Source organism: Aegilops tauschii, chromosome 4 (assembly GCF_002575655.3).
Source record: "Aegilops tauschii subsp. strangulata cultivar AL8/78 chromosome 4, Aet v6.0, whole genome shotgun sequence".
Lineage (NCBI taxonomy): Eukaryota > Viridiplantae > Streptophyta > Magnoliopsida > Poales > Poaceae > Aegilops > Aegilops tauschii.
Genome location: NC_053038.3, coordinates 83,825,508 through 83,844,895, shown reverse-complemented (window position 1 = coordinate 83,844,895; position 19,388 = coordinate 83,825,508). Strand labels below are relative to the sequence as shown.

At 47.0% G+C, this 19,388-nt stretch overlaps 1 long non-coding RNA gene across 1 annotated transcript; it reads left to right on the top strand.

The window, feature by feature from the left end:
* Positions 1–4,659: 4,659 nt before the first annotated feature.
* LOC120962410 (uncharacterized) lies at positions 4,660–10,844 on the top strand. Its single transcript, XR_005753174.3, has 3 exons — positions 4,660–5,219; positions 5,307–5,408; positions 10,434–10,844. It is a non-coding gene; the product is annotated as an uncharacterized lncRNA (long non-coding RNA).
* The last annotated feature ends 8,544 nt before the right edge of the window (positions 10,845–19,388 follow it).

Below are 19,388 nucleotides of genomic sequence, written 5' to 3'. Positions count from 1 at the left end.
TCATGCAAGTAGTAGTAGAAGGTGAAACATTCACCCTAGGCACAAACTGCGGAGCAACGGAATTATGTTGAACATAATGTGCCTGAAAGAAATTAGATCTAGCTTTATTTCTTTCTTTCTTAATAAGTTTAGCTAGTCTAAAACAGGAACCTACAACATGTCCAGATTTACCACAAAAAGTGCAATTGTACCTACTTTCAGGTTTATCATGTGGTGTATCAGCTACATTTGCACTAGGTGAAGGAGCATTAGACATTATGCCGGCAGATTTAAAAATCACATTGGTTGGCTTATCAGATGTTTCAAAAATTCCATTGCCAAGTGATTTAACAATAGTGGGAGGATTAGCCTTGAAGTGAGCATGAGCATTGAAACCAAGTCATGTCTTATTTTTACTCACTTTAGACTTATCTAAAATCATATTCAGATTTTTATGCCCACTAGAAAACTTTTGCAAAGAAGCTTGTAGATAATTAACTTGAGGAGACAAAGCAAGACAATTATCACAAGCAGCATCCATGGCTTGTTTCCCATTTTTACAATTAGCACACGACAAAACCTCATGGATATGTAAAGCATTTTCAACATGAGAAACCCTAGCATTTGCATCTTTCAACTTCAATTCAAGAATATGACAATTATTACAAGAAGTTGAATCTGTCAAATCAGAAGTATCCATGCTAACATCATTAATTTCTTTACGTTTATGCACAACAAGTTTCTCATTGTTTTCTAATGCATTTCTAAGCTTATCAAGAGTATCATCGTGAATAGAACGCAAAGATGTAAGCTCAGAATAGATAGAATTACAAGACTTGCAAGAATCATCATCAGGAATCATAGATTTAAGTCTAGTAATTTCAGAATTCAGAGATGCAATTTTCAAGTCATATTTCTTAATTCTTTTAGTGGCATGATCTAGTAAGGAGCTCAACTTGCTGGCACTTTCAAGTAATTCATCATAAGACAGTTCTACCTCATTGTTGTTGTCGCTGTTGTAGTCGTCGCAGGAGGTAGCGCTTTTGCTAGTAGCCATAAGACACATCCCACTAATGTCGTGCTTGGCTTTGGTTGCATCATCTTCATCGGATTCGATGTCCACATCACTCAAGCATGGTTCACCATATTCATCGATGACCGAGAAAATACTTTGAGCCACTGCTCGAGCAAAGTCACCCCTCTTCTTATTCTTGATGTTGAAAGTGTGCTTATTCTTCTTGTTCTCCTTGACAGAATTATCCCTATCCCCTTCTTTCGCCATCTTGGATAAAAACTTGGGGCAGTTTTGGCGAAAGTGGTTGGGATCACCACATTCAAAACACCTTGGAGCGTTGTTCCCACCTCTCTTCCTTGAGCGAACATTTTGTAGGGCACGTGAAAAACGAGAAGTGAGGAGTGCCAATTCTTCTTCTGGGCATTGCTCTAGCTGTTCATCAGTTAGTTGAGACAAAGAAGACAGTGCATAGCAATGCGAAGAAGTACCATCATTTGAGCTGGTAGGGTTAGTAACAAGAGCAATTGATTTAGAACCAGTTCTCCTAGCAAGAATATCTAATTCATGAGTTTTCAATTTTGAATATAAGATATCAAGTGTAAGTGTGCTCATGACAGTAGACTCTCTAATAGATGTAAATTTCATCTCCCAGATGGACATATCTAAAGCACTCAAAAGCTGCCTAGAAGTCTCAGCTTCAGTATAGGTAACACCTAATGCACGTAAATTGCTGAGAATCTTATTAAAGCGAGCAAAAAATTCATCCAAAGATTCACCTGTTTTCATCTCAAACCTCATGTACTCCTTTTTGTACATGTCCTGACGCACTTCCTTAACTGAGTTTGATCCTTCATGATAGCTACAAAGTGCGTTCCATACCTCATGAGCGGATGCAAGGTGAGAGACACGGTCGAAGTCACTCTGTTGTAGACCTTGGATGATGAAGTTCCTCGCCTTGTAGTTGTTCTCCACATGAACCAAGTTTGCTGGCGTGATCGCATCGTCTGCGGGAAGCACGTAGGGCTTGGCGCCTTTCTCCCAGATGGCGTAACTTTCCGCCATGATGTATGCCTTCATCTTCGCCTTTCAGAACTGAAAATCAACACCATCGAAAATACAGGGTTTGGTATAATACCTATCCATGTCTAGCAATTCTAATCAACCGGTTAAGATAAATTAGAAAAACCTTGCTCTAGTACCAATTGAGGGATCGAGATAGGCAATCAGAGGGGGGGTGAATGATTGCGTGGAAGCAAATTATAACTTTTCCCAAATTTCAAACCCTGAAACTCTAATCTGTTCAAGATGGTAAAACAGTTGTATATCAAGATCTGCTGAACCAAAAAATGCGTATGAGTACTCCAATTAAAGCTACGGAAATTATCTATTCAACACAACAAGAATCAGCTTAAACGGAGTTACCAATCAAAAGTTATGATCAGAACAGTAACAGCTGACAGAAGACTGCGAAAATCAATCTAGATCTAATTTCGAGAATTAGCAAGAAAGATAGATTAATCGCACCACAAACTTCCCTTGATCTCGTGAAAAACCTGCAGCAAAGTATTAGAGAGATCTAACACGGAGATTTCACCGAGATTAGAGAAGCCCAGAGATGACACCGCCAAAGATCACTTTATTGCCACGATGTCGATCGGTTACAGAAAATGCGTGTCAGCATCCAAGAACTCTCCAATAAATCTAGGCTAAAGATCTGAGTTCCTCTCCTGAGACACACCCAAAAACCTAGCCTACGCCCCTCTATTTAAAGAGCTAGACAGCACCCTAAAAATAGAGTCCATCTCTGAAACGAAACAGACGGCAGAAAAACAAAATCCTGCGCTGGACCAAGCGCTCAGCACCAGACGCCGCAACGAGCAGTGTCTGCTCTCGTGCGTGAGCCTGGCCGCTCACCTCGTTGCTGCATGGGCCACGCTGGGCCTGCTCCTCCTGGCCTCTAGCCTATGTACGCTCAGCTGAGCCTGGCTGACTGCCTCCGTCGCGCACGCCGCCTTCCATCGATCCGCATGCCTGCCATACGGGCTGCCCGCGCTGGACTGGGCCGCACCTGCTTGACTCGCCCGATCGATCTGTTGCCGCTGCCGTGCGCGTAAACACATGTGCACGCCTTGCACCTCGTGACGTCTTCAGTACCGTACATCTCCGGTACAAGCCATGTACGACAAACCGGTTCCCTCCCGGATCATCGTATCCTCCACTTCCATTGTTCCTTCGCACGAACGCCCCGCATGACCATGATCCCCGGACCTCAGCTTCTCTAAGCTTCGTCCCTCGATCCCGTCATCGACCACGTTCGCCTAGCTCTGGCAACACCTGAAAGTGAACTCAACAATAACCAGTACGAGCACAAGTCCACGACTTGACTCAGGGTAAGTTTCACACAACTCACGCCATATTTTCACACAAGAAGCTAATGGATCAGCACACCATTAGCAAAGTATTCAGCCCAATATAAGATACCAATAACCGCACAAGTATCCATATCACCCAGAGTATCCAAATCAATGTTCTACTAAGCACTTGCCAATGTTGCGCATCGCACATGATTTCACAGACTTAAATAGTTTTGACTAAAAAATGGCTGCCCGTGTTTGGATGTCAACACTGACTATTAAATGGAATGCAATACTGGTGTCTGGGGCCAGCCTTCCTGTGGTTTTTTGAGGTCTCCTTGTTTCCGCGTCTTGCTGTGACTGCTTTGGTAGCTACTCCAAGTTCGCTAGTAATTGACTAGCGGGTAGTGTGCGGCGGCATGCCGCGCTTTACTGATAGGTTCGAGATGTGTTGATTTTTTATTTTGCATAAAATTTTACATGTAAAATTAGTCAATTATTAGAGACAATACACCATGCAGGTGGATCATCCAAGACCGTCTTACCACAAGATTAGACGATGGAACCATGAACTTAAAAACTGTTACGAAATATAGTGACCAAAACATGGACACAATTTATTATCACTATAGAGGGCGGCCACACCATGCATTGTTAACACGAAGTTATTATCTCTGAAGAAGTCCCATTGAAAAGAATAGAACAATGGTAGAGATTTCTATAGAGCATAGTCTCGCTTAAGATTGTTGAACAATCTGTCCTATTTTTGCTGGAGCTTGGATGAACAAGCCATTCAGTATAATGAATTTAAACCATACAGAAATGTGGATCAAACTGAACTTTGAAAAAAAAAACTTAATCTCTCCTACTACTAATCGTATACATTGATTTTTTCCCACAATTTTTTTACCCTCAGCTTCATTCGACTAACAACTCATACATTTCATCAGTGCAGTTGTAAGAAAACATAATAGAATTATAATTTTTTTGCTTCCTCTAACCCAGGTCCACAATAATCCAGCTACAGATTACTGGATGAAGTAAGTGGGATGACAGGTAAAGTAATTTGGAAGCAAAGCATGATAATAAGCAAATTATCATCATCCTATAGATAACAATCAGGTAAAACAGAAGGAGCTGTATGAAGCAATTTTTAGTCAGGACCGTTGCAGCAACTTCTATTACTGATCCTTGAATAACAGGACAATGCAATAATAAAGTGTACGTTTGTCAGACCCATCTCTGCTCACGCGTGTGCACCTGCACTTGGCACCACAGCGGTGCCGTGGACTGAGAAGTCTGAGATTCACTCTCCTTCTCTAACTTTCTCGAATCTCCGTGCTCATTCCACACCTCCACCATTCCCCCATCTCCCTAGTGCATTTGTTGCTCTCGCCGCCGACTCGAGCCGCCCCAGCGTGGCTCATCCGTCTCCTCTCCACTAGCAGTAGGATTCGATGCTCCTCACCAGCGCAACATGCGTCGGCGAGGCACCCCCTTCGCCGGCTCCTCGCCTGCGCAGCACGCGTTGGTGAGGAATCGATTCCACTCGAAGCAGAGGGCGGTCTGGAGAGGGAGAAGCCGGCGGAGGAGGTGAGGAGCTCGATTGAGTAGGAGGAAGCGAGGCTGCGAGAGAGGCGGAGGAGAAGAGGAAGCAGCGGGGCAGGGTGTGGCGGTGGCAAAAGCTCCGGGATGCTCGCCATTGGGCATTGATGGCGGCAAGAGCTAGCTAGGCACGGCAAGTCCCGATGAGGTTCATCGTCCACGCGATTCATATCCTGCAGGCTGGTCTCATCGATTGATTCTCTCCTCTCGGGCTTCACCAAGGTCATCGTCGACATTCTAGCTAAACTAATCGACCATACGTGCAGGTACCTACTCACCCAGTCACTCGACTGCTAAATCTCCATCTGTCTAATTCACCTTTTCTGCTAACTGCAAGTCTCACACCATGTCAGCCCAGCCCGCGGTTCGACATGGGACTTCGTTTGCTTCGTCTAGCACTTCTGCATCATGAGCCTTGTAAATATGGCCGCCATGCTCTTTCTTCCTCTGTCTAGGTAAGCTACATCAACAGTTTTAGTCGTGAAGCAAGTACACAGTTGGCTATAGAAAATACATCATTTTTTGTTCAGTCCACAACTCCAAAAGAAAATATAGCGGTAAATGCCAGCAATTAATCTTATGTTAGTTAATAACAATGCACAAGCCTGGAATTATCTTCAGTGTCTTAAATCAATAGTACAGGAGCACTATGTAAATTACTGGAATATATTGAAACATACCAGGCCTTGTTATATCAACAACAGGGACATACAAAGGTGTTTCTAAATTCAGTAATCACTGAAACAAATCAGCGTTGCTCGTACTCTTAAATTAAGAATACATACTACATATTTAGATTCTACCTTTGAGCAGCAAATAAGGAGTGCAAATATTAGCATGAACCCAGAACTCGCTCAAAACTATAACACACAGCTTAACTGAGCAAAATTAAATGGCAGAGGAAGATATAATATGTACATATAAAATTCCTATTATGGGCATCTGCAAAGGCAGAAGATCACACTACAAAAGAAGACACATCCATGACATTTTGGGTCGAACAAAATTTTTTCTGTCATACTTATGACACTTCTATGACGATAATTGTGACAAAACCCGGTATCATCATAGATGTGGTGGGCTCCTACTTCTATGATAAAAAATCACGATAGAAAATGGGTTTTCGTCCTGGGCGGGCCGGAGACGCAGCTGCATGATATTCTTTGGGCCGTCCATGACGGAACAAACCGTGGTAGAAGCGAGGGCGAGGAAAATATCTGGGTGTTCCCGGTTACGGTGGGTGGTCGGGGCCGAGCGATGCACGGAGGTTTGCGCGTTTCTCTCGTACACGCACATGCATGGGTGCGAGGCGTTGGGCTCTAACTGAACCCGATCGAGCGAGGCGTTCACCTACTCAACCCGAGCGATTGCACTGCAAGCTACGCGTTACTGAACCCGAGCGATCGATCGATGGCTGTTAACTGAACCCGATCAAGCGATTCCTTCGCTACTGCTGCTAACTGAAGCCGACCGATGCTGCCTCTGGATGAACAGTGAGCGTTGCTGGGGGGTTTGTATGAACAGTTCCTGATGGGGGTGGATGAACAGAATCCCGTGGTGTTGCCTCTGGATGAACAGGACCCCGATCGATCGAGCCGGTTGGGGCTGGATGAACAAGACCCCGTGGAGGGCTGGATGAACAGGACCACCCCGTGGAGGGCTGGATGAACAGTAGATGGTGAAGGGCTTGATGAACAGTAGCCCGTGGAGGGGTGGTTGAACATGAGCCCGTGGAGAGGGCTGATTGAACAGTAGCCGGTGGAGTAGCGCGCGGTGGAGGCTGGATGAACAGGAGCCCGTGGATGAACAGTCGCAGGTGGAGGCTGGAGGAGGTCGACGGTGGATGAACAGTAGCCCGTGGAGGCTGGAGGGGGTCGACGGTGGAGATGAACAGTATCCCGTGGAGTCCCGTTTTGCGGTACGCCACACCCCTCCCGATGAACAGGACCCCGTTTCGACCGTAGCGCTCCAACACAAGTCCGTTTCCTCCGTTTTGCGGTACGCCACACCCCTCCCGATGAACAGGACCCCGTTTCGGCCGTAGCGCTCCAACACAAGTCCATTTCCTTCGTTTTTCGGTACGCCACACCCCTCCCGATCAACAGGACCCCGTTTCGACCGTAGGAGGTCCAACACAAGTCCGTTTCCTCCGTTTTGCGGTACGCCAAACCCCTCCCGATGAACAGGATCCCGTTTCGACTGTGGCCGGTCGAACACAAGCCCGTTTCCTCCGTTCTGTGGTACGTCAGGCCTCGTTTCCATCGTCTGTTCCATCCAAGCCATCTCGATGAACACGACGACGCATTCCGTTCCGACCCAGCCGGTTGGCTCACCATGAACATGATGACAATGATGTTTCTCCATTCCGACCCAGCCATGTATACGAGCCCTGGCCGTACGTATGCGCAAGCAGGCGTTCGAGACCCTGCCTGTATGTACGTACGTGGCCGTATTTCCTTTCTTGCACACTGGCAGCTGTACATACGTGTACATGCTACATGCGCGTCTCTACTACGACACGTGCGCACTCTACATCGACCAGTATGTACGTACACGTTCGCGACCAGAATGACAACGCTACGTACGCTTCGACTAGGTGGGTTCCGACTGTCAGGCACTTGCGTGCAAAGATATAGCTGGTGGGTCCCAGCAGTCAGGGGCAAATCGTTTTTTTTGCCAGGACGCACTTCCTTGCGTGCGAAGATGTAGCTGGTGGGTCCCAGCAGTCAGGGGGAAACGTTTTTTCGCAAAATACGGTGGCTCGTCCGGTGGGTCCCCGCTGTCAAGTGCAGAAATAATTATTTTGCACGTAATAAGGAGGCACTTCCTTGCGGCTGCCGTGGACCTAGCTGTCAGCCTCTCCACGTACAGTACTCTTCCGATGGAAGTCGGTCGTTGACCACATTGACCACGCCGCGCCGAGAACACCAAGGCGGTGGACGACGGCGAGGCCTAGGAAGGGGATGACGCAGAGCCAGGGAAGACGCGACAGTGGATGCCCATGCGGAGAGGAGTACGAGGGTTCACTGGTTCGGCTGCGGTGTGAGGCTGCCGTCGTCGCAGAATAACATGGGGTGTGGGTGAGTAGAGGGATGGCCTGGCCAGCGGTGAGGCCTCCGCGGCATCACAGCCGGCCACGGGAGGCAGGAGCACGCGGCACGACCGGCGCTGGTTTGGGCGGCTGGAGCAAGAAGACTAGAGGTTGAAGAAGCACTACGGCCGTTGGATGGACATTGTACGGTCACTGGAGCTAGAATCGTTCATATATTGACTAAGTTGACAAAGCCCTCCGTCCCCGTCAACTTAGTAGGCCCACAAGTCAGCCTCCCACTGTGGTGTGTCCCAGCTGGCATGGGGTATTCATTTTTTTGTGCACAATAAGGAGGCACTTCCTTGCGTGCGAAGATATAGTTGGTGGGTCCGACCTGTCAGTGCAGGGAACGTTTTTTCACGAAATACAGAGGCCCTTTTGGCGGGTCCCAGATGTCAGGTGGAGGAATCATTATTTTGCGCGTAATAAGGAGGCATTTCCTTGTGTGCGGCCGTGGACCCAGCTGTCAGCCTCTCCACGTACAGTCCACTTCCGATGGATGTCGTTCGTTGACCACGTTGACCAGGCCGCGCCGAGAGCACCAGGGCGGTGGATGACGGTGAGGCCTACTAAGGGAACGACACGGAGCCGTGGAAGACACGGCAGTGGTTGCCCACACGGTGGAGAGTACGAGGGTTGACTGGTTCGGCTGCCGTCGCCAGAAAATAACAGGAGGTGTGATTGAGTAGAGGGATAGACATGCCGGGGATGCGAGTATATGATGGGGCCGTGAGGCCTGCCCGGCAGCATAGCCGGCCACGGGAGGCGGGAGCAGGCGGTTCCGACGGCGCTGGTTTGGGCGGCTGGGGCAGGAAGATCAGAGACCGAAGAAGCACGATTGCCATTAGATTGACATCTAACGGTCTCACGCTGGTAGAGTCGATTCTTGACTAAGTTTATTTTTTGAGAAACCTTGTGTACGCATGAACTTAGTAGGCCCACAAGTCAGCCTCCAAATCTGTGGCAGACAACATAGAGCCCATTTGCTATTTTTTAATAATTTGCAGCCCATTTCCTAATTCTTAAATAATTTATTACAGCCCATTTTTTGCCCGGGACCACGGTCAAAAAGTTCAACCTTATTTTGCATATTTCGGTGGAGTCCAAACTTTTGTAATCCCGAAATGATAAACATTTTTTTAAGAACTTATTTATTTGCCAAAAAAATCGTTTTGTTTTTGTAAGCAAATAAGACGTGGGACAATTGAGTTGGTTTAAGGGAAAACCAGTGGTAAAAAAATCAGCGCTGGGAGGGAAGCAACAACAAAAATAAGGATGTAAATATGAAAAGGGAATTTTATGTATTTTCAATATAATGATATGTGCATATGAACTAGTAAAACTATAGGTAGAGATTAGAAAACGGATGTAGGACATGCGTTTCAAGAGGAAAATAGACATGGGCTGTGTGTTTGATTCAGTAAAAAAACTGTCTGCGGATGTTGTAAGACAAAATATAACTAACGCTGGCAAGCCAGAGGCCAGTAGATACCTGCTGGAACTTTGTGCCCCGTTGTCGTCATGGGCTGGGCCTGTTAAAAACAAAACGAAGCCTGGGCAGTCTACAACCCAGTTGAAACTTGCTCGACCTGAAAAAACAATATACGTTCTCAATAAACGAGAGTATTATGCAAGTACAGACTGATAACTAGGATGCAGCAGGGATATTGCTTTTTCATCGTGATAATAAGTGCATGCACTTGTTTCGAAAAATTTGGAGAACTGGGAATTCGAACGGAGGTGCTTATGCTACCACAAATAAAAACCAGGTGCCTGAAAATTCGTTTCGAAACAAATGATTCAGCTTTATATCCACGTCGACCCTCGGCATGATGGTTGGAAGCAAATGCCAAGTGCATACAAAAAGATCGTTAATAACAATACCAACTTGTGGACGACAAGGTAGTACAAGTACCAATACCAAACTAACTTATAATCTTTTTACTCCTGGCCCTAGTGTTCGTCTGGTAGAAAATCTTGCAGAGGACCAGCTCCCGCTCCTTCTCTTGCTCTAGGTCCCCGAGGTGGTACTGGTGCATCACCCAGTTGGTCCTCTGCTGGTCGAAGTTCTTGTTGGTGTGCAGCACCAGAACATTTTTGCTGCCCGTCTGTCGGCCGTTGACCATCACCGGAAAGGTATTGCCGGTATTGTGCGACATCGCGTGCATGCCGCACTCCGACTGTATCTTGCGACGCGTCCATGTGCCCCTTTTGAACGCCCTGGAATTGCGCTGGAAGAAATGCTTGCTTAGGCCACTCAGTGTGATACCTGCAGTATTGTCGAATACAGGCTTTAGTGTATGTAGTTGGCATTTTCATAACATCTTTGGCATGTTGCAGTCACTTGTTTCACTTTTTATTAACTGTCAAATTGTAATTGCTTCACCAGGTCTCCGTCTAAAAAGAAAAATAGAGCTATAAACAAAGGAATATGTTTGTGCAAGTAGACGGCCGATCGGTGTCTTACCTGGAAGTTTCTCAGGATGGGTGTATCATATGTCATGCTCGCTGTCAATGGTTGGTATGAACAAATTGATGAGAGGGTGAGATCTCGCGTTGTCAGCACTCACTTTGGCCTCAAGTTGCTCGATCAGCTCCTGATCCGTGGGATCGAACTTGACGCCAGCCAGCAGCACCGGCCAATCCTTCTTCGACTTGCATCGGTTAATTCGAGTTATATGGTACTCAATGTATGATCAATCGACTGTTTTAAGTGAATGATGAAAGATTTCGACAGATAAGTGGTACTCCAAATCTGAAGTATAGAATACCCGAACACGCCGCCGGGATTCTTGTGTCACCTCACGCGCAGTGTGTTGTCACGTCAATTCAATGTGTGGACATGATGAATAATTTGACCGACGTATACTAGTACTGCTACTGTACTACTTACTAGTTGTATTTAGTGTCACATTTTAACCATAGGTTTAACTAACAAGTACGCACTTGAAGCCTAATTGATATATATATATATATACTGCACAGCATCTCCATCATCATTATCAGTACATCCTGCGCAGGTGAGTTAGGATGCACTTGATCCCAGAAAGGTATCTATCCTTCAAACCAGAGGAGTGCTTCAAACTAACAACTGTACATAATATCCAACAAAAGAGGGTCGTGCTACAGCAGCAGAATACATGGCTTAGTCTAGATATCAGTACAAATCAAGTTGTGCATATTTGCTGTTGGCATGAACCACATCGCCGCATGTCGGGTTTGCAAAAGCCATCCATCGCATGGAAGCTTGATGCCTTTCACACACTGAAGATTATCTGGCAACAAGCTGTGTTGACGAATCTCTGGATATTGTGATTCATGAAACCCTTGGTATGATGTGTAAACACAGTCCCCCCTGGCGAATGGAAGTTGCATAGCACGGTAATCATCGCCGGTGATATGATCGGATAATTGAGCCCGAGGAACATGGAGTGGTTGCTGAGGCTGTAAACCTGCCTCCAGTTGAATACGCCTGGCCCAACGGAGCTGGGATCTTTCTCGAACACGAAGCAGCCATAGCCATCAATGTCACGAACGCCCCAGGCATTGTACTGCATGTGGTTTGACGTAATGGTTTGGTCAATTTGGTACGTGCGAATGAGCATCAAATGACCGCCGTCAGCTGAACGAGCGATAAACCACCACCCATCGGCTGGTATGATTCCAGGTCCTGGAATCATGAAGGCCAGCGCATTTGCGTGTGCTGAAACAATTCAAATTAGAGACTAAAAGAACAAAAATAAACAATCATATTCAGACTATGTGTGGATATAAGATTATTATAACAGTGACACATATCATAGACAGATAATTGCAATGCCGTGGTCATAATCATATCCCAAGTTAAGAAAATAAGCCAACAACTTTCATATTCTAGCAATATGTCATGGTTCAAACATCATGTAAAAATGAGAGGAAAACAGCTATGACAGAACCTACTCATATTCTACCATTGCACTTACTACTATTGTTCTCATATCAACTCTAAGCAATAACATGCGTTGTTATAAAAATCTTGGAAATGAGAGTAACATATAGCAATCATGATGTTATGCTCATAATATCTATTCTAACAATCATTAGATGCCAATTATTCTCATATCAGCTCTAACGATAACATGTGTGGTCATAAAAATCTAGGAAATGAGAGGAACATATAGCAATGATGTGTTATAGACATACTATCTATTCTAAATTTGTAACAATGTACAGGCAGTCGTATTCACAAGGTAAAGATGAGATGAGATAGAATAATTAGACGACGATAGATTCCACCAGTATAGGCAGCCAATATGTGCGTCGACCGCGTAAACGATGCCATCATGCACTATAGCATCAGACAGAAATGTTGCCTCAACGGGATTGACGATGAGCCATAACCATGTATGGCGATCGGATTCCAGATAGACTAATCCCATGTTGAACAAGGCAATGAGCTTGTAATCCATGTAGTCTTCTGATGGTGTGGGCACTTCGCAGATTACAACTTTCAGCAAACACAGGTCGAGCCAAAAGCTTGACGCGTCACGTGCGTAGTAGGCAGGAGTGTCCGGCGGGCCGCGATGCTCGATGGCGGCGGTATCCAACGATGGAAGGGTGATCTCTTGCTGGGTGTAGATATCCACGAGACGCCACGGACTACCAGATTGGTGGATGAGGATGATCCAGTTGGCCTTCATGCCCACCCAGTAGTGGCCGCGCATTAAGGACAGGTGGACGAGTAGTGGTAGCATGTCGAGGGGCACCACGGCAACCTCCGTAGGATCGTCAAGTCGGCGTCTGGGCCACCTGCGTGGATCGGGCATCAGCAAGCAGGGTGTCTTGAAAAGAGCCGGCCGGTTGCAGACGAGTAGACGGTACAAAGACACCGAGCATGCGGCCATACGGACGGTGATGAGTAGGTCCATACGATTACAGATCTGCTCCAAGAGAACATCGGGGAGGTAATTCCAATCGTGGCTCTGCGTGTCAGTCGGTTCTGCCATTGGGGTTTTATACGATTACACGAGTACGAACTGTTGAACCTCCCGAAGAGGCAAAGAGCCAAGTGAAAGGTTTTATAGGAGTTGTCGTCCTAGTAGGAGTGTACTACAACTATAGCGAACGATGCTACTGTATGATGCCGCCACGTCACGTATATCCAAAGCTGTGCCACCTTTTTTTTAAAGAGCGTGTTGGAGCCCGTGCAACAACCACACAAGTTGCACGTACACATAACACATTTACTAGTAATAAATTCTAAAGGACAAATGCCAGTATGCCACACAAGTTCATCTCCAATTCATGTGATAAATTTGTGCACGACTAGTCTACATATATTCACAACGCTACCGTTCACAATTTACCGTACTCCACTTACACGTTATAGATGGGCTACATGTCCTCCTCCGGGTTCCAGTCCCAGGTGTTCTTCATGGATGGCACGATCCATAGCGGTGGGCAACGAGAATCATTGTCGCAGCTTTCTAGTCCGGTTTCACACGACGGAGACTCATCCAAGCTGAAGCGGCATATACCAGGGATAGCGTGTCCCAACATGTCGTTCATCCGGCGGTGCACACTGAAGACACAACCATGCTTCATGAACGGCAGGCCTTCCGTGTCGTGCACGGAAGGTGGCATCCGCTTCACAATGGGGTAGCTGTCCCCAATGAAAAGCGAGTACTCTCCAAGAGTGTTCCTTGGAACCCATGTAGCATCACGGGGGTCGAACTCGGTGCCGTTCATCTGGTACACGCGGCATCTCATATCTGGACACATGGTGACGTACATAGTCAAGGTCCATGCATAATAATGTTGTGCTCAAATATGGCGGTCAGTAATACCGTGCAGCAAATAGTACTACTCCGGTATAGAGGAAGTAAAATAACCGGCTTATTATATATAGCCACTCTTGGCTACATGGATGAGATAGTAAGACATGGAAAAACAAAAATGGTGGCAACTAGTGGGTTCAAGTCTTCAAGGGCCTAGCTAGCTATACGCGTCCTCCAAGGTAAAAAGTACTCCTACTAGTACGTAAGTAGAGTACTAGTACAACAATGAAAGAGAAGGCGAGAGGTTTAAAAAATGGAATACCTGGGTAGATGGTGACGGTCTGATCGTGGTAGATTGTGTGACCATGTTGCACATCAGTGGTACCATGGGTAACGACTGCTAAGATAGTTGATCCCAATATGCCAAAGTCAGCTACAAGGTTCCAGGTTAGACCGAATTGCGGATGCAAATGGACATCCAGGATTGGTGATCTTATTTTGATCGCGGGATGACTGGTCCCTGCAAAATAATGGAGTACCGTAAGGGATGCAAATGATGGTTTGTGCATTCCGTTTGTAATCTCCCGTACCGTAGGATGGCAACCAGATGAAACAAGTCCCCTAGCTTGTCACCGCGAAGATGCAGCCTAGATGGCGCACGACGTCTTCAAACGTGTAGGGGTACAAATCTGCCGCCGCCAACATGCGCCAGCCTCTACCGTTACTGCCTCTTGCATTGATGGAAATCCTTATGTCGAACACCGCGATGAGATAGTAATCGTCGTAGCCGCGTCGCTTTGTCGGCGGGTCCGCAATTGCTATCTTCTTCAATCTCATGTAGGCATCATCATACGTATTCAAGCCCAGCCAGTCCGGAAGCCCGATCCCAATGGTGGAGAAGGGGTCTACCGGAACGGCCGCACTGCTGTGGATGTTATGCAAAATGATGGTGGTATCCGGCCGAAGGTATGCAAGCCATTCTTCGTTGGCACCGACCCAGACCTATATATAAGACGGTGGGCAGCGGAGAAATTACGGGATGGAAATGGAATAACGAAGTACTACATGATCAAACTCCATTACTGACCTGCTCATCGGACAAAATCCGACTACCTCTCAACGTCGGCAACTCTAGTGGAGTCAACGTGCAACCATGGCCAGGTAGCGGTGGACTGTTCGAAGGATTGTCCCATAGAAGAACCTTCTCCTCGAGGACGCATGGAAGACCAACAAGCATGGCCTTTTCCCAAGCCTTTTTAAGCACCGTCTTGAAAAAATTAGTGCAGGAAGCACCGAGTCTTGCGGCGGTGAGGACGTCGGAGCGGCGCGCGATTTCTCCCAGAGGATCGTCGTCCAAGGTCTCCCAGCCCCGACGAGGAGGAGAACCGCCTGGCGAATCCATGGGAGCAGCGACGAACTGCCTTCTCTTCGGGGGAAGGGGAATTGGCGAGGAGGAGATAAGAGCGTAGTAACCGCAGGGCCTCGTCCCTTCCAATTGTAGATCGTTCCTTAGCGAAGGGGTGAGGCTATTATTTACTACTAGTACTAGCATTATGGGATGTTATGGGATTGCATTATATTGTAAATAATAGCACTAGTAAGAAATTTTTGGCACTAGCTAGTAGTTTTTGGCGTGGATTATGAAATTTTGGGTATGTTTTTGCTATTTTTTGTACACGCCAACTAGTGTCAAAAAACGTCTTACGTTATGTGACGGAGGAGTACGTACTCGTACTGTAGCAGTACTAGTACTACTTTCTCAACTAGTAGTGCGATGTACTGTACTTCTAGTATAGTGCACCAGTTTTGAACCCTTGAATCTCAGGGCCAAGGAGCTACAGTTGGAAGTGGAGGGTACTACTGTTCTCTAGAACCATCGTTGTACTATCAATGCATGGAAAGTACACCTGCGTAGTGGCCTAGTGGGTACTCTCGGTGCTCTATTCAGCCGCTCCTCTCACGTAGCTGGCCTACTCAGCCGCTCCTCTCACGCACACACTAGCAGCCTGTTTATCAGCGACGGTTATTGCGGGGGCAGAACATTTGAGTTATTTGATACATTGAGACTAGGCTTTTCGCTTCCATTTGTGGAGGTGTAATGGATCTCGTCGAACTTTGTTAGTAGTTCCTTCTTTATGAATGAGATGAAGCAAAGCTTTTGCCTCCGTTTCAAAAAAAAGACGTCAAGAGGAATTTCTTTTATAGTAGAGCCGATAATGGAGTGAAGTCCATGCGTGCAACGCCACAAGCTACAGAGTAGTAGTAGAGCACTTTACGTACAGAGCCATATTGCACAGTTCCCAATGCCCCTCCAGGCTTTTCCGGCTCCTCGGGCTTAAATGGGAGGCGCTAGTTTAAATATACTACTAGCTGATGAGGAAGCTGCAAGCGAGGTGCGGCTAGGGCGAGCACACGAGCCACGAGATGCTGGGAAGGAAAACCCGTTCACGTGGCTAGGCTATCCAGTGCACCCATATTGTGGTGCCGCACGTCCGTTTGACTTCAAAACTCAAACTACCCGTGTAAAATATTGGCTCGCAGCGAAGTTACTATTTAAAAAAAGGCCGCCGTGCGTTTGGCCGGGATCAAACCCACAAAACGAGGTATACACTCCCGCGACCACTAGTAGTACTCGTTGGAGTACAACGCAACCTAGAATCGCCTTTTGGCGCTCGTAGTACATTGTTCCTTACAAGAAACCCCTAATAATGCAAGAATCCACTAATAATGCCAAGAAACTACTACCACTTGCACACGTGGCAGACTTAAGATAAGACTACCTTATCAACCATTGTACATGCTCTTACCAACCAGCCCTACCCAGAAACGACTACTCTACAAAGTGTCGTTATAGGCACGTTTCAACCCATGGCCCTGTTTGGATACATTTGTTGTCAATCTAACCCTGCCATCCAAACACCACTTTGGTTAGAGTTAGTTCAGGGTTAGAATCTAACTCTAACCTCTGACTTAGAGTATCCAAACAGGGCCCATGTCGCCCATTAAGTCAACGCCTTCTATTCGACCGGGCGTTATGACTTGTGGGACCTACATGTCAGTCTGCACAAAAATCCCCGAGTGACCTCCTACCTCTGGCCCGTCCACCTAGTCATCCTCGGCCATGGGGCGCAGCTACCGCCGTCGGCAGAAGGCGAGGTCAAAACCGCTAGCGGTGCGGAGCCCATCTTGCGGCAGCCCGGATGCCAGCTCCGTCCGGCGCTCGCGGCCGCTAGCTAGCCAAGATAGCTCCGTCCAGCCGCTTGTCTGCAAGGTTTGCTAGCTAGATTGGCACGGTGGTGCGGCGGCTTGCTCGCGCACGCCGCGCTAAGGCCAGCCATCTGGCTCGAGCGAAGGCCAGCGCGGTGACTGGCTCGCTCGTGAGTCACACTCGGGCCAGCCTGCCAACCCATGCGGAGGCCAGCGCGGCGTCCGGCCCATCCGGCGGAGCGGCGGCCAACTCGCTCATCACCGGTGCCACCGACAAACACGCATAGTACTGTTTGAAGTAATTTTCAGGAAAAATAATGATTTGAGGGCGAATAACAGGATAGAAGGTCAGATGTGGGTCCCTCGTGTCAACGGTCAAACAAAATGAGTTGGTTTAGCTGCCTCGTCAGCACGGACGTGTGGGCCAACCCTATCATAAATGGTTTTAAACTAACCTAATCAGTACTTCCTCTGTCCCATAATATAAGATGTTTTTGCAAGCTAAACTAGCTTGCAAAAACGTCTTACATTGTGGGACGGAGGTAGTACTAGGTAGTAGTTTTCGGCGTGGATTAAGAAACTTTGGGTATGTTTTTGCTATTTTTTGTACAATAGATTCTTCCTAGGGCTGGTTGAAAGTGGTAGTTTTTTGTTAAATACTCTACATATTGTAAGTAGGAGTGAAAGTTAAGCTTTGGAACCCAATAAGCAAGGCTAGTTACATAGTGCATATGTCTACATGATTGAAAGTAAATATCAACCATGAGTGACTAATATCTTGATGGAAAACTCGAAACTATGGAATACTAGGAAAAAAATTGCATGGTTGGAAATACTAGCAATGTTCATGTGCGTTGCAACGAATCATAATTAGAATAATACTTATTCACAAACTTGATACAAAACACTCTAATTTTGATATACATATATCACAAGAGATATATTATGTTTCAATTAGAATATATTCCTTGGGCTGTTTTGGTGAGGTCAGGGAGGGATGTGGCTGGTTTTAAGATACTAATTATGGGTTTTTCTGCAAATTGGTAGACAAGTGGGATGTTGGTGAGAAAAGGCAAAAACTTACCTCACAGTCGTTAGATGTAGATCTAATGGTCACAAACGACGGATGGCAGACACACCATCATCACCAACTTAGTCTTCTATAGGAGTACTAGCAAGATCTGTGGATTGCACGGAACATCAAGATGCATTTTTTTTATAAAACACTTGTTGTGATTGACCCATGCGGGAGTAATCCCACGTGTAAAAACAAATGATATCTCGAGAAATAGGAGATAAGGTGAAGAGGAGTGGGGCGTGGTGGTGATTGGTGGTCTGACTGAGCGGAGGCATGGGGATTGACGACGCCGGCAGCGGCCACCAGGCCAGTTTGTTCCAGAGGCTTCCTTTCTTAATTGCTCAACAATGAGGTTGTTGGAGATAAGGATGAACGAGGGAAGGCCTTGTCTGCAAATGTGGAGAGGGGTGCGGGTATCTTTTAGTTTAATTTCCATCCATCAGATATAGATCAGACGGTCTATATTGCAAGATGGCACGCGAACCATCATCACCAACTCTGTTTTTTATAAGAGAAGAAATATAAGTATGGAGATACAAACGTATTATCGATACTTGTTTTCGTAAACTAGCATCTACATTCTATTCAACGGCTCAGCATGTGAGGCCTTAGCACAATTGTCGGTGGGAAACGACACCTATGGGATCACAAGAATCCCTACTACGGTTGCCGGGGCGTAGGGTTGTGAGAAGAGTAGGAATAACAGTCAACATAAGGATCGTTTACCCAGGTTCGGGCCGTGAGGATACGTAATATCCTAGTCCTGCTTTGGTGGATGTATTGAAAGAGTTCTTGAGCTCTCGAACTAGCTATGGTGGCTGTGTAGTTCAAAAGAGCCAAATCCCTCTCCAGTATGCAATGGGCCTCCTTTTATAGTCGAAAGGGGCTGCCAAAGTGGCACACAGGAGGTGGAAAGGTATACAGTGCTGCGAGCTTATCGCCCGTGTTACAGGACAAGGTGCATTTAATGCGCTGCTTAGGTGTCCCTTGCTTTATCGGGGACAGGAATGGAGCCCGTCCCGTCTGTCGCCGCCTCGCCTTGCTTCGACGCGCGTCCAGGCCAGCGATGCGTGCGCCGCCATGTAGGTAGGCAGGCAGCTGAGGTGGCGCGGTGGTAGGGTCTTCACGAAGATCTGCATGCCACCATGCAGGTGTTTGCCGAGTTGGCGTGGAGGCCGCCCGTCGCCACGCAAGTGCCTGCCCAGCTGGTTGAGCTAGCAGCTGCTTGGGGACAGCGGTAGAGCCTTGGCTGGTGCGGGCCTGGCAGTGGCCCTGCTGATGCTCTCCGCAAGGGTCTTGCCGT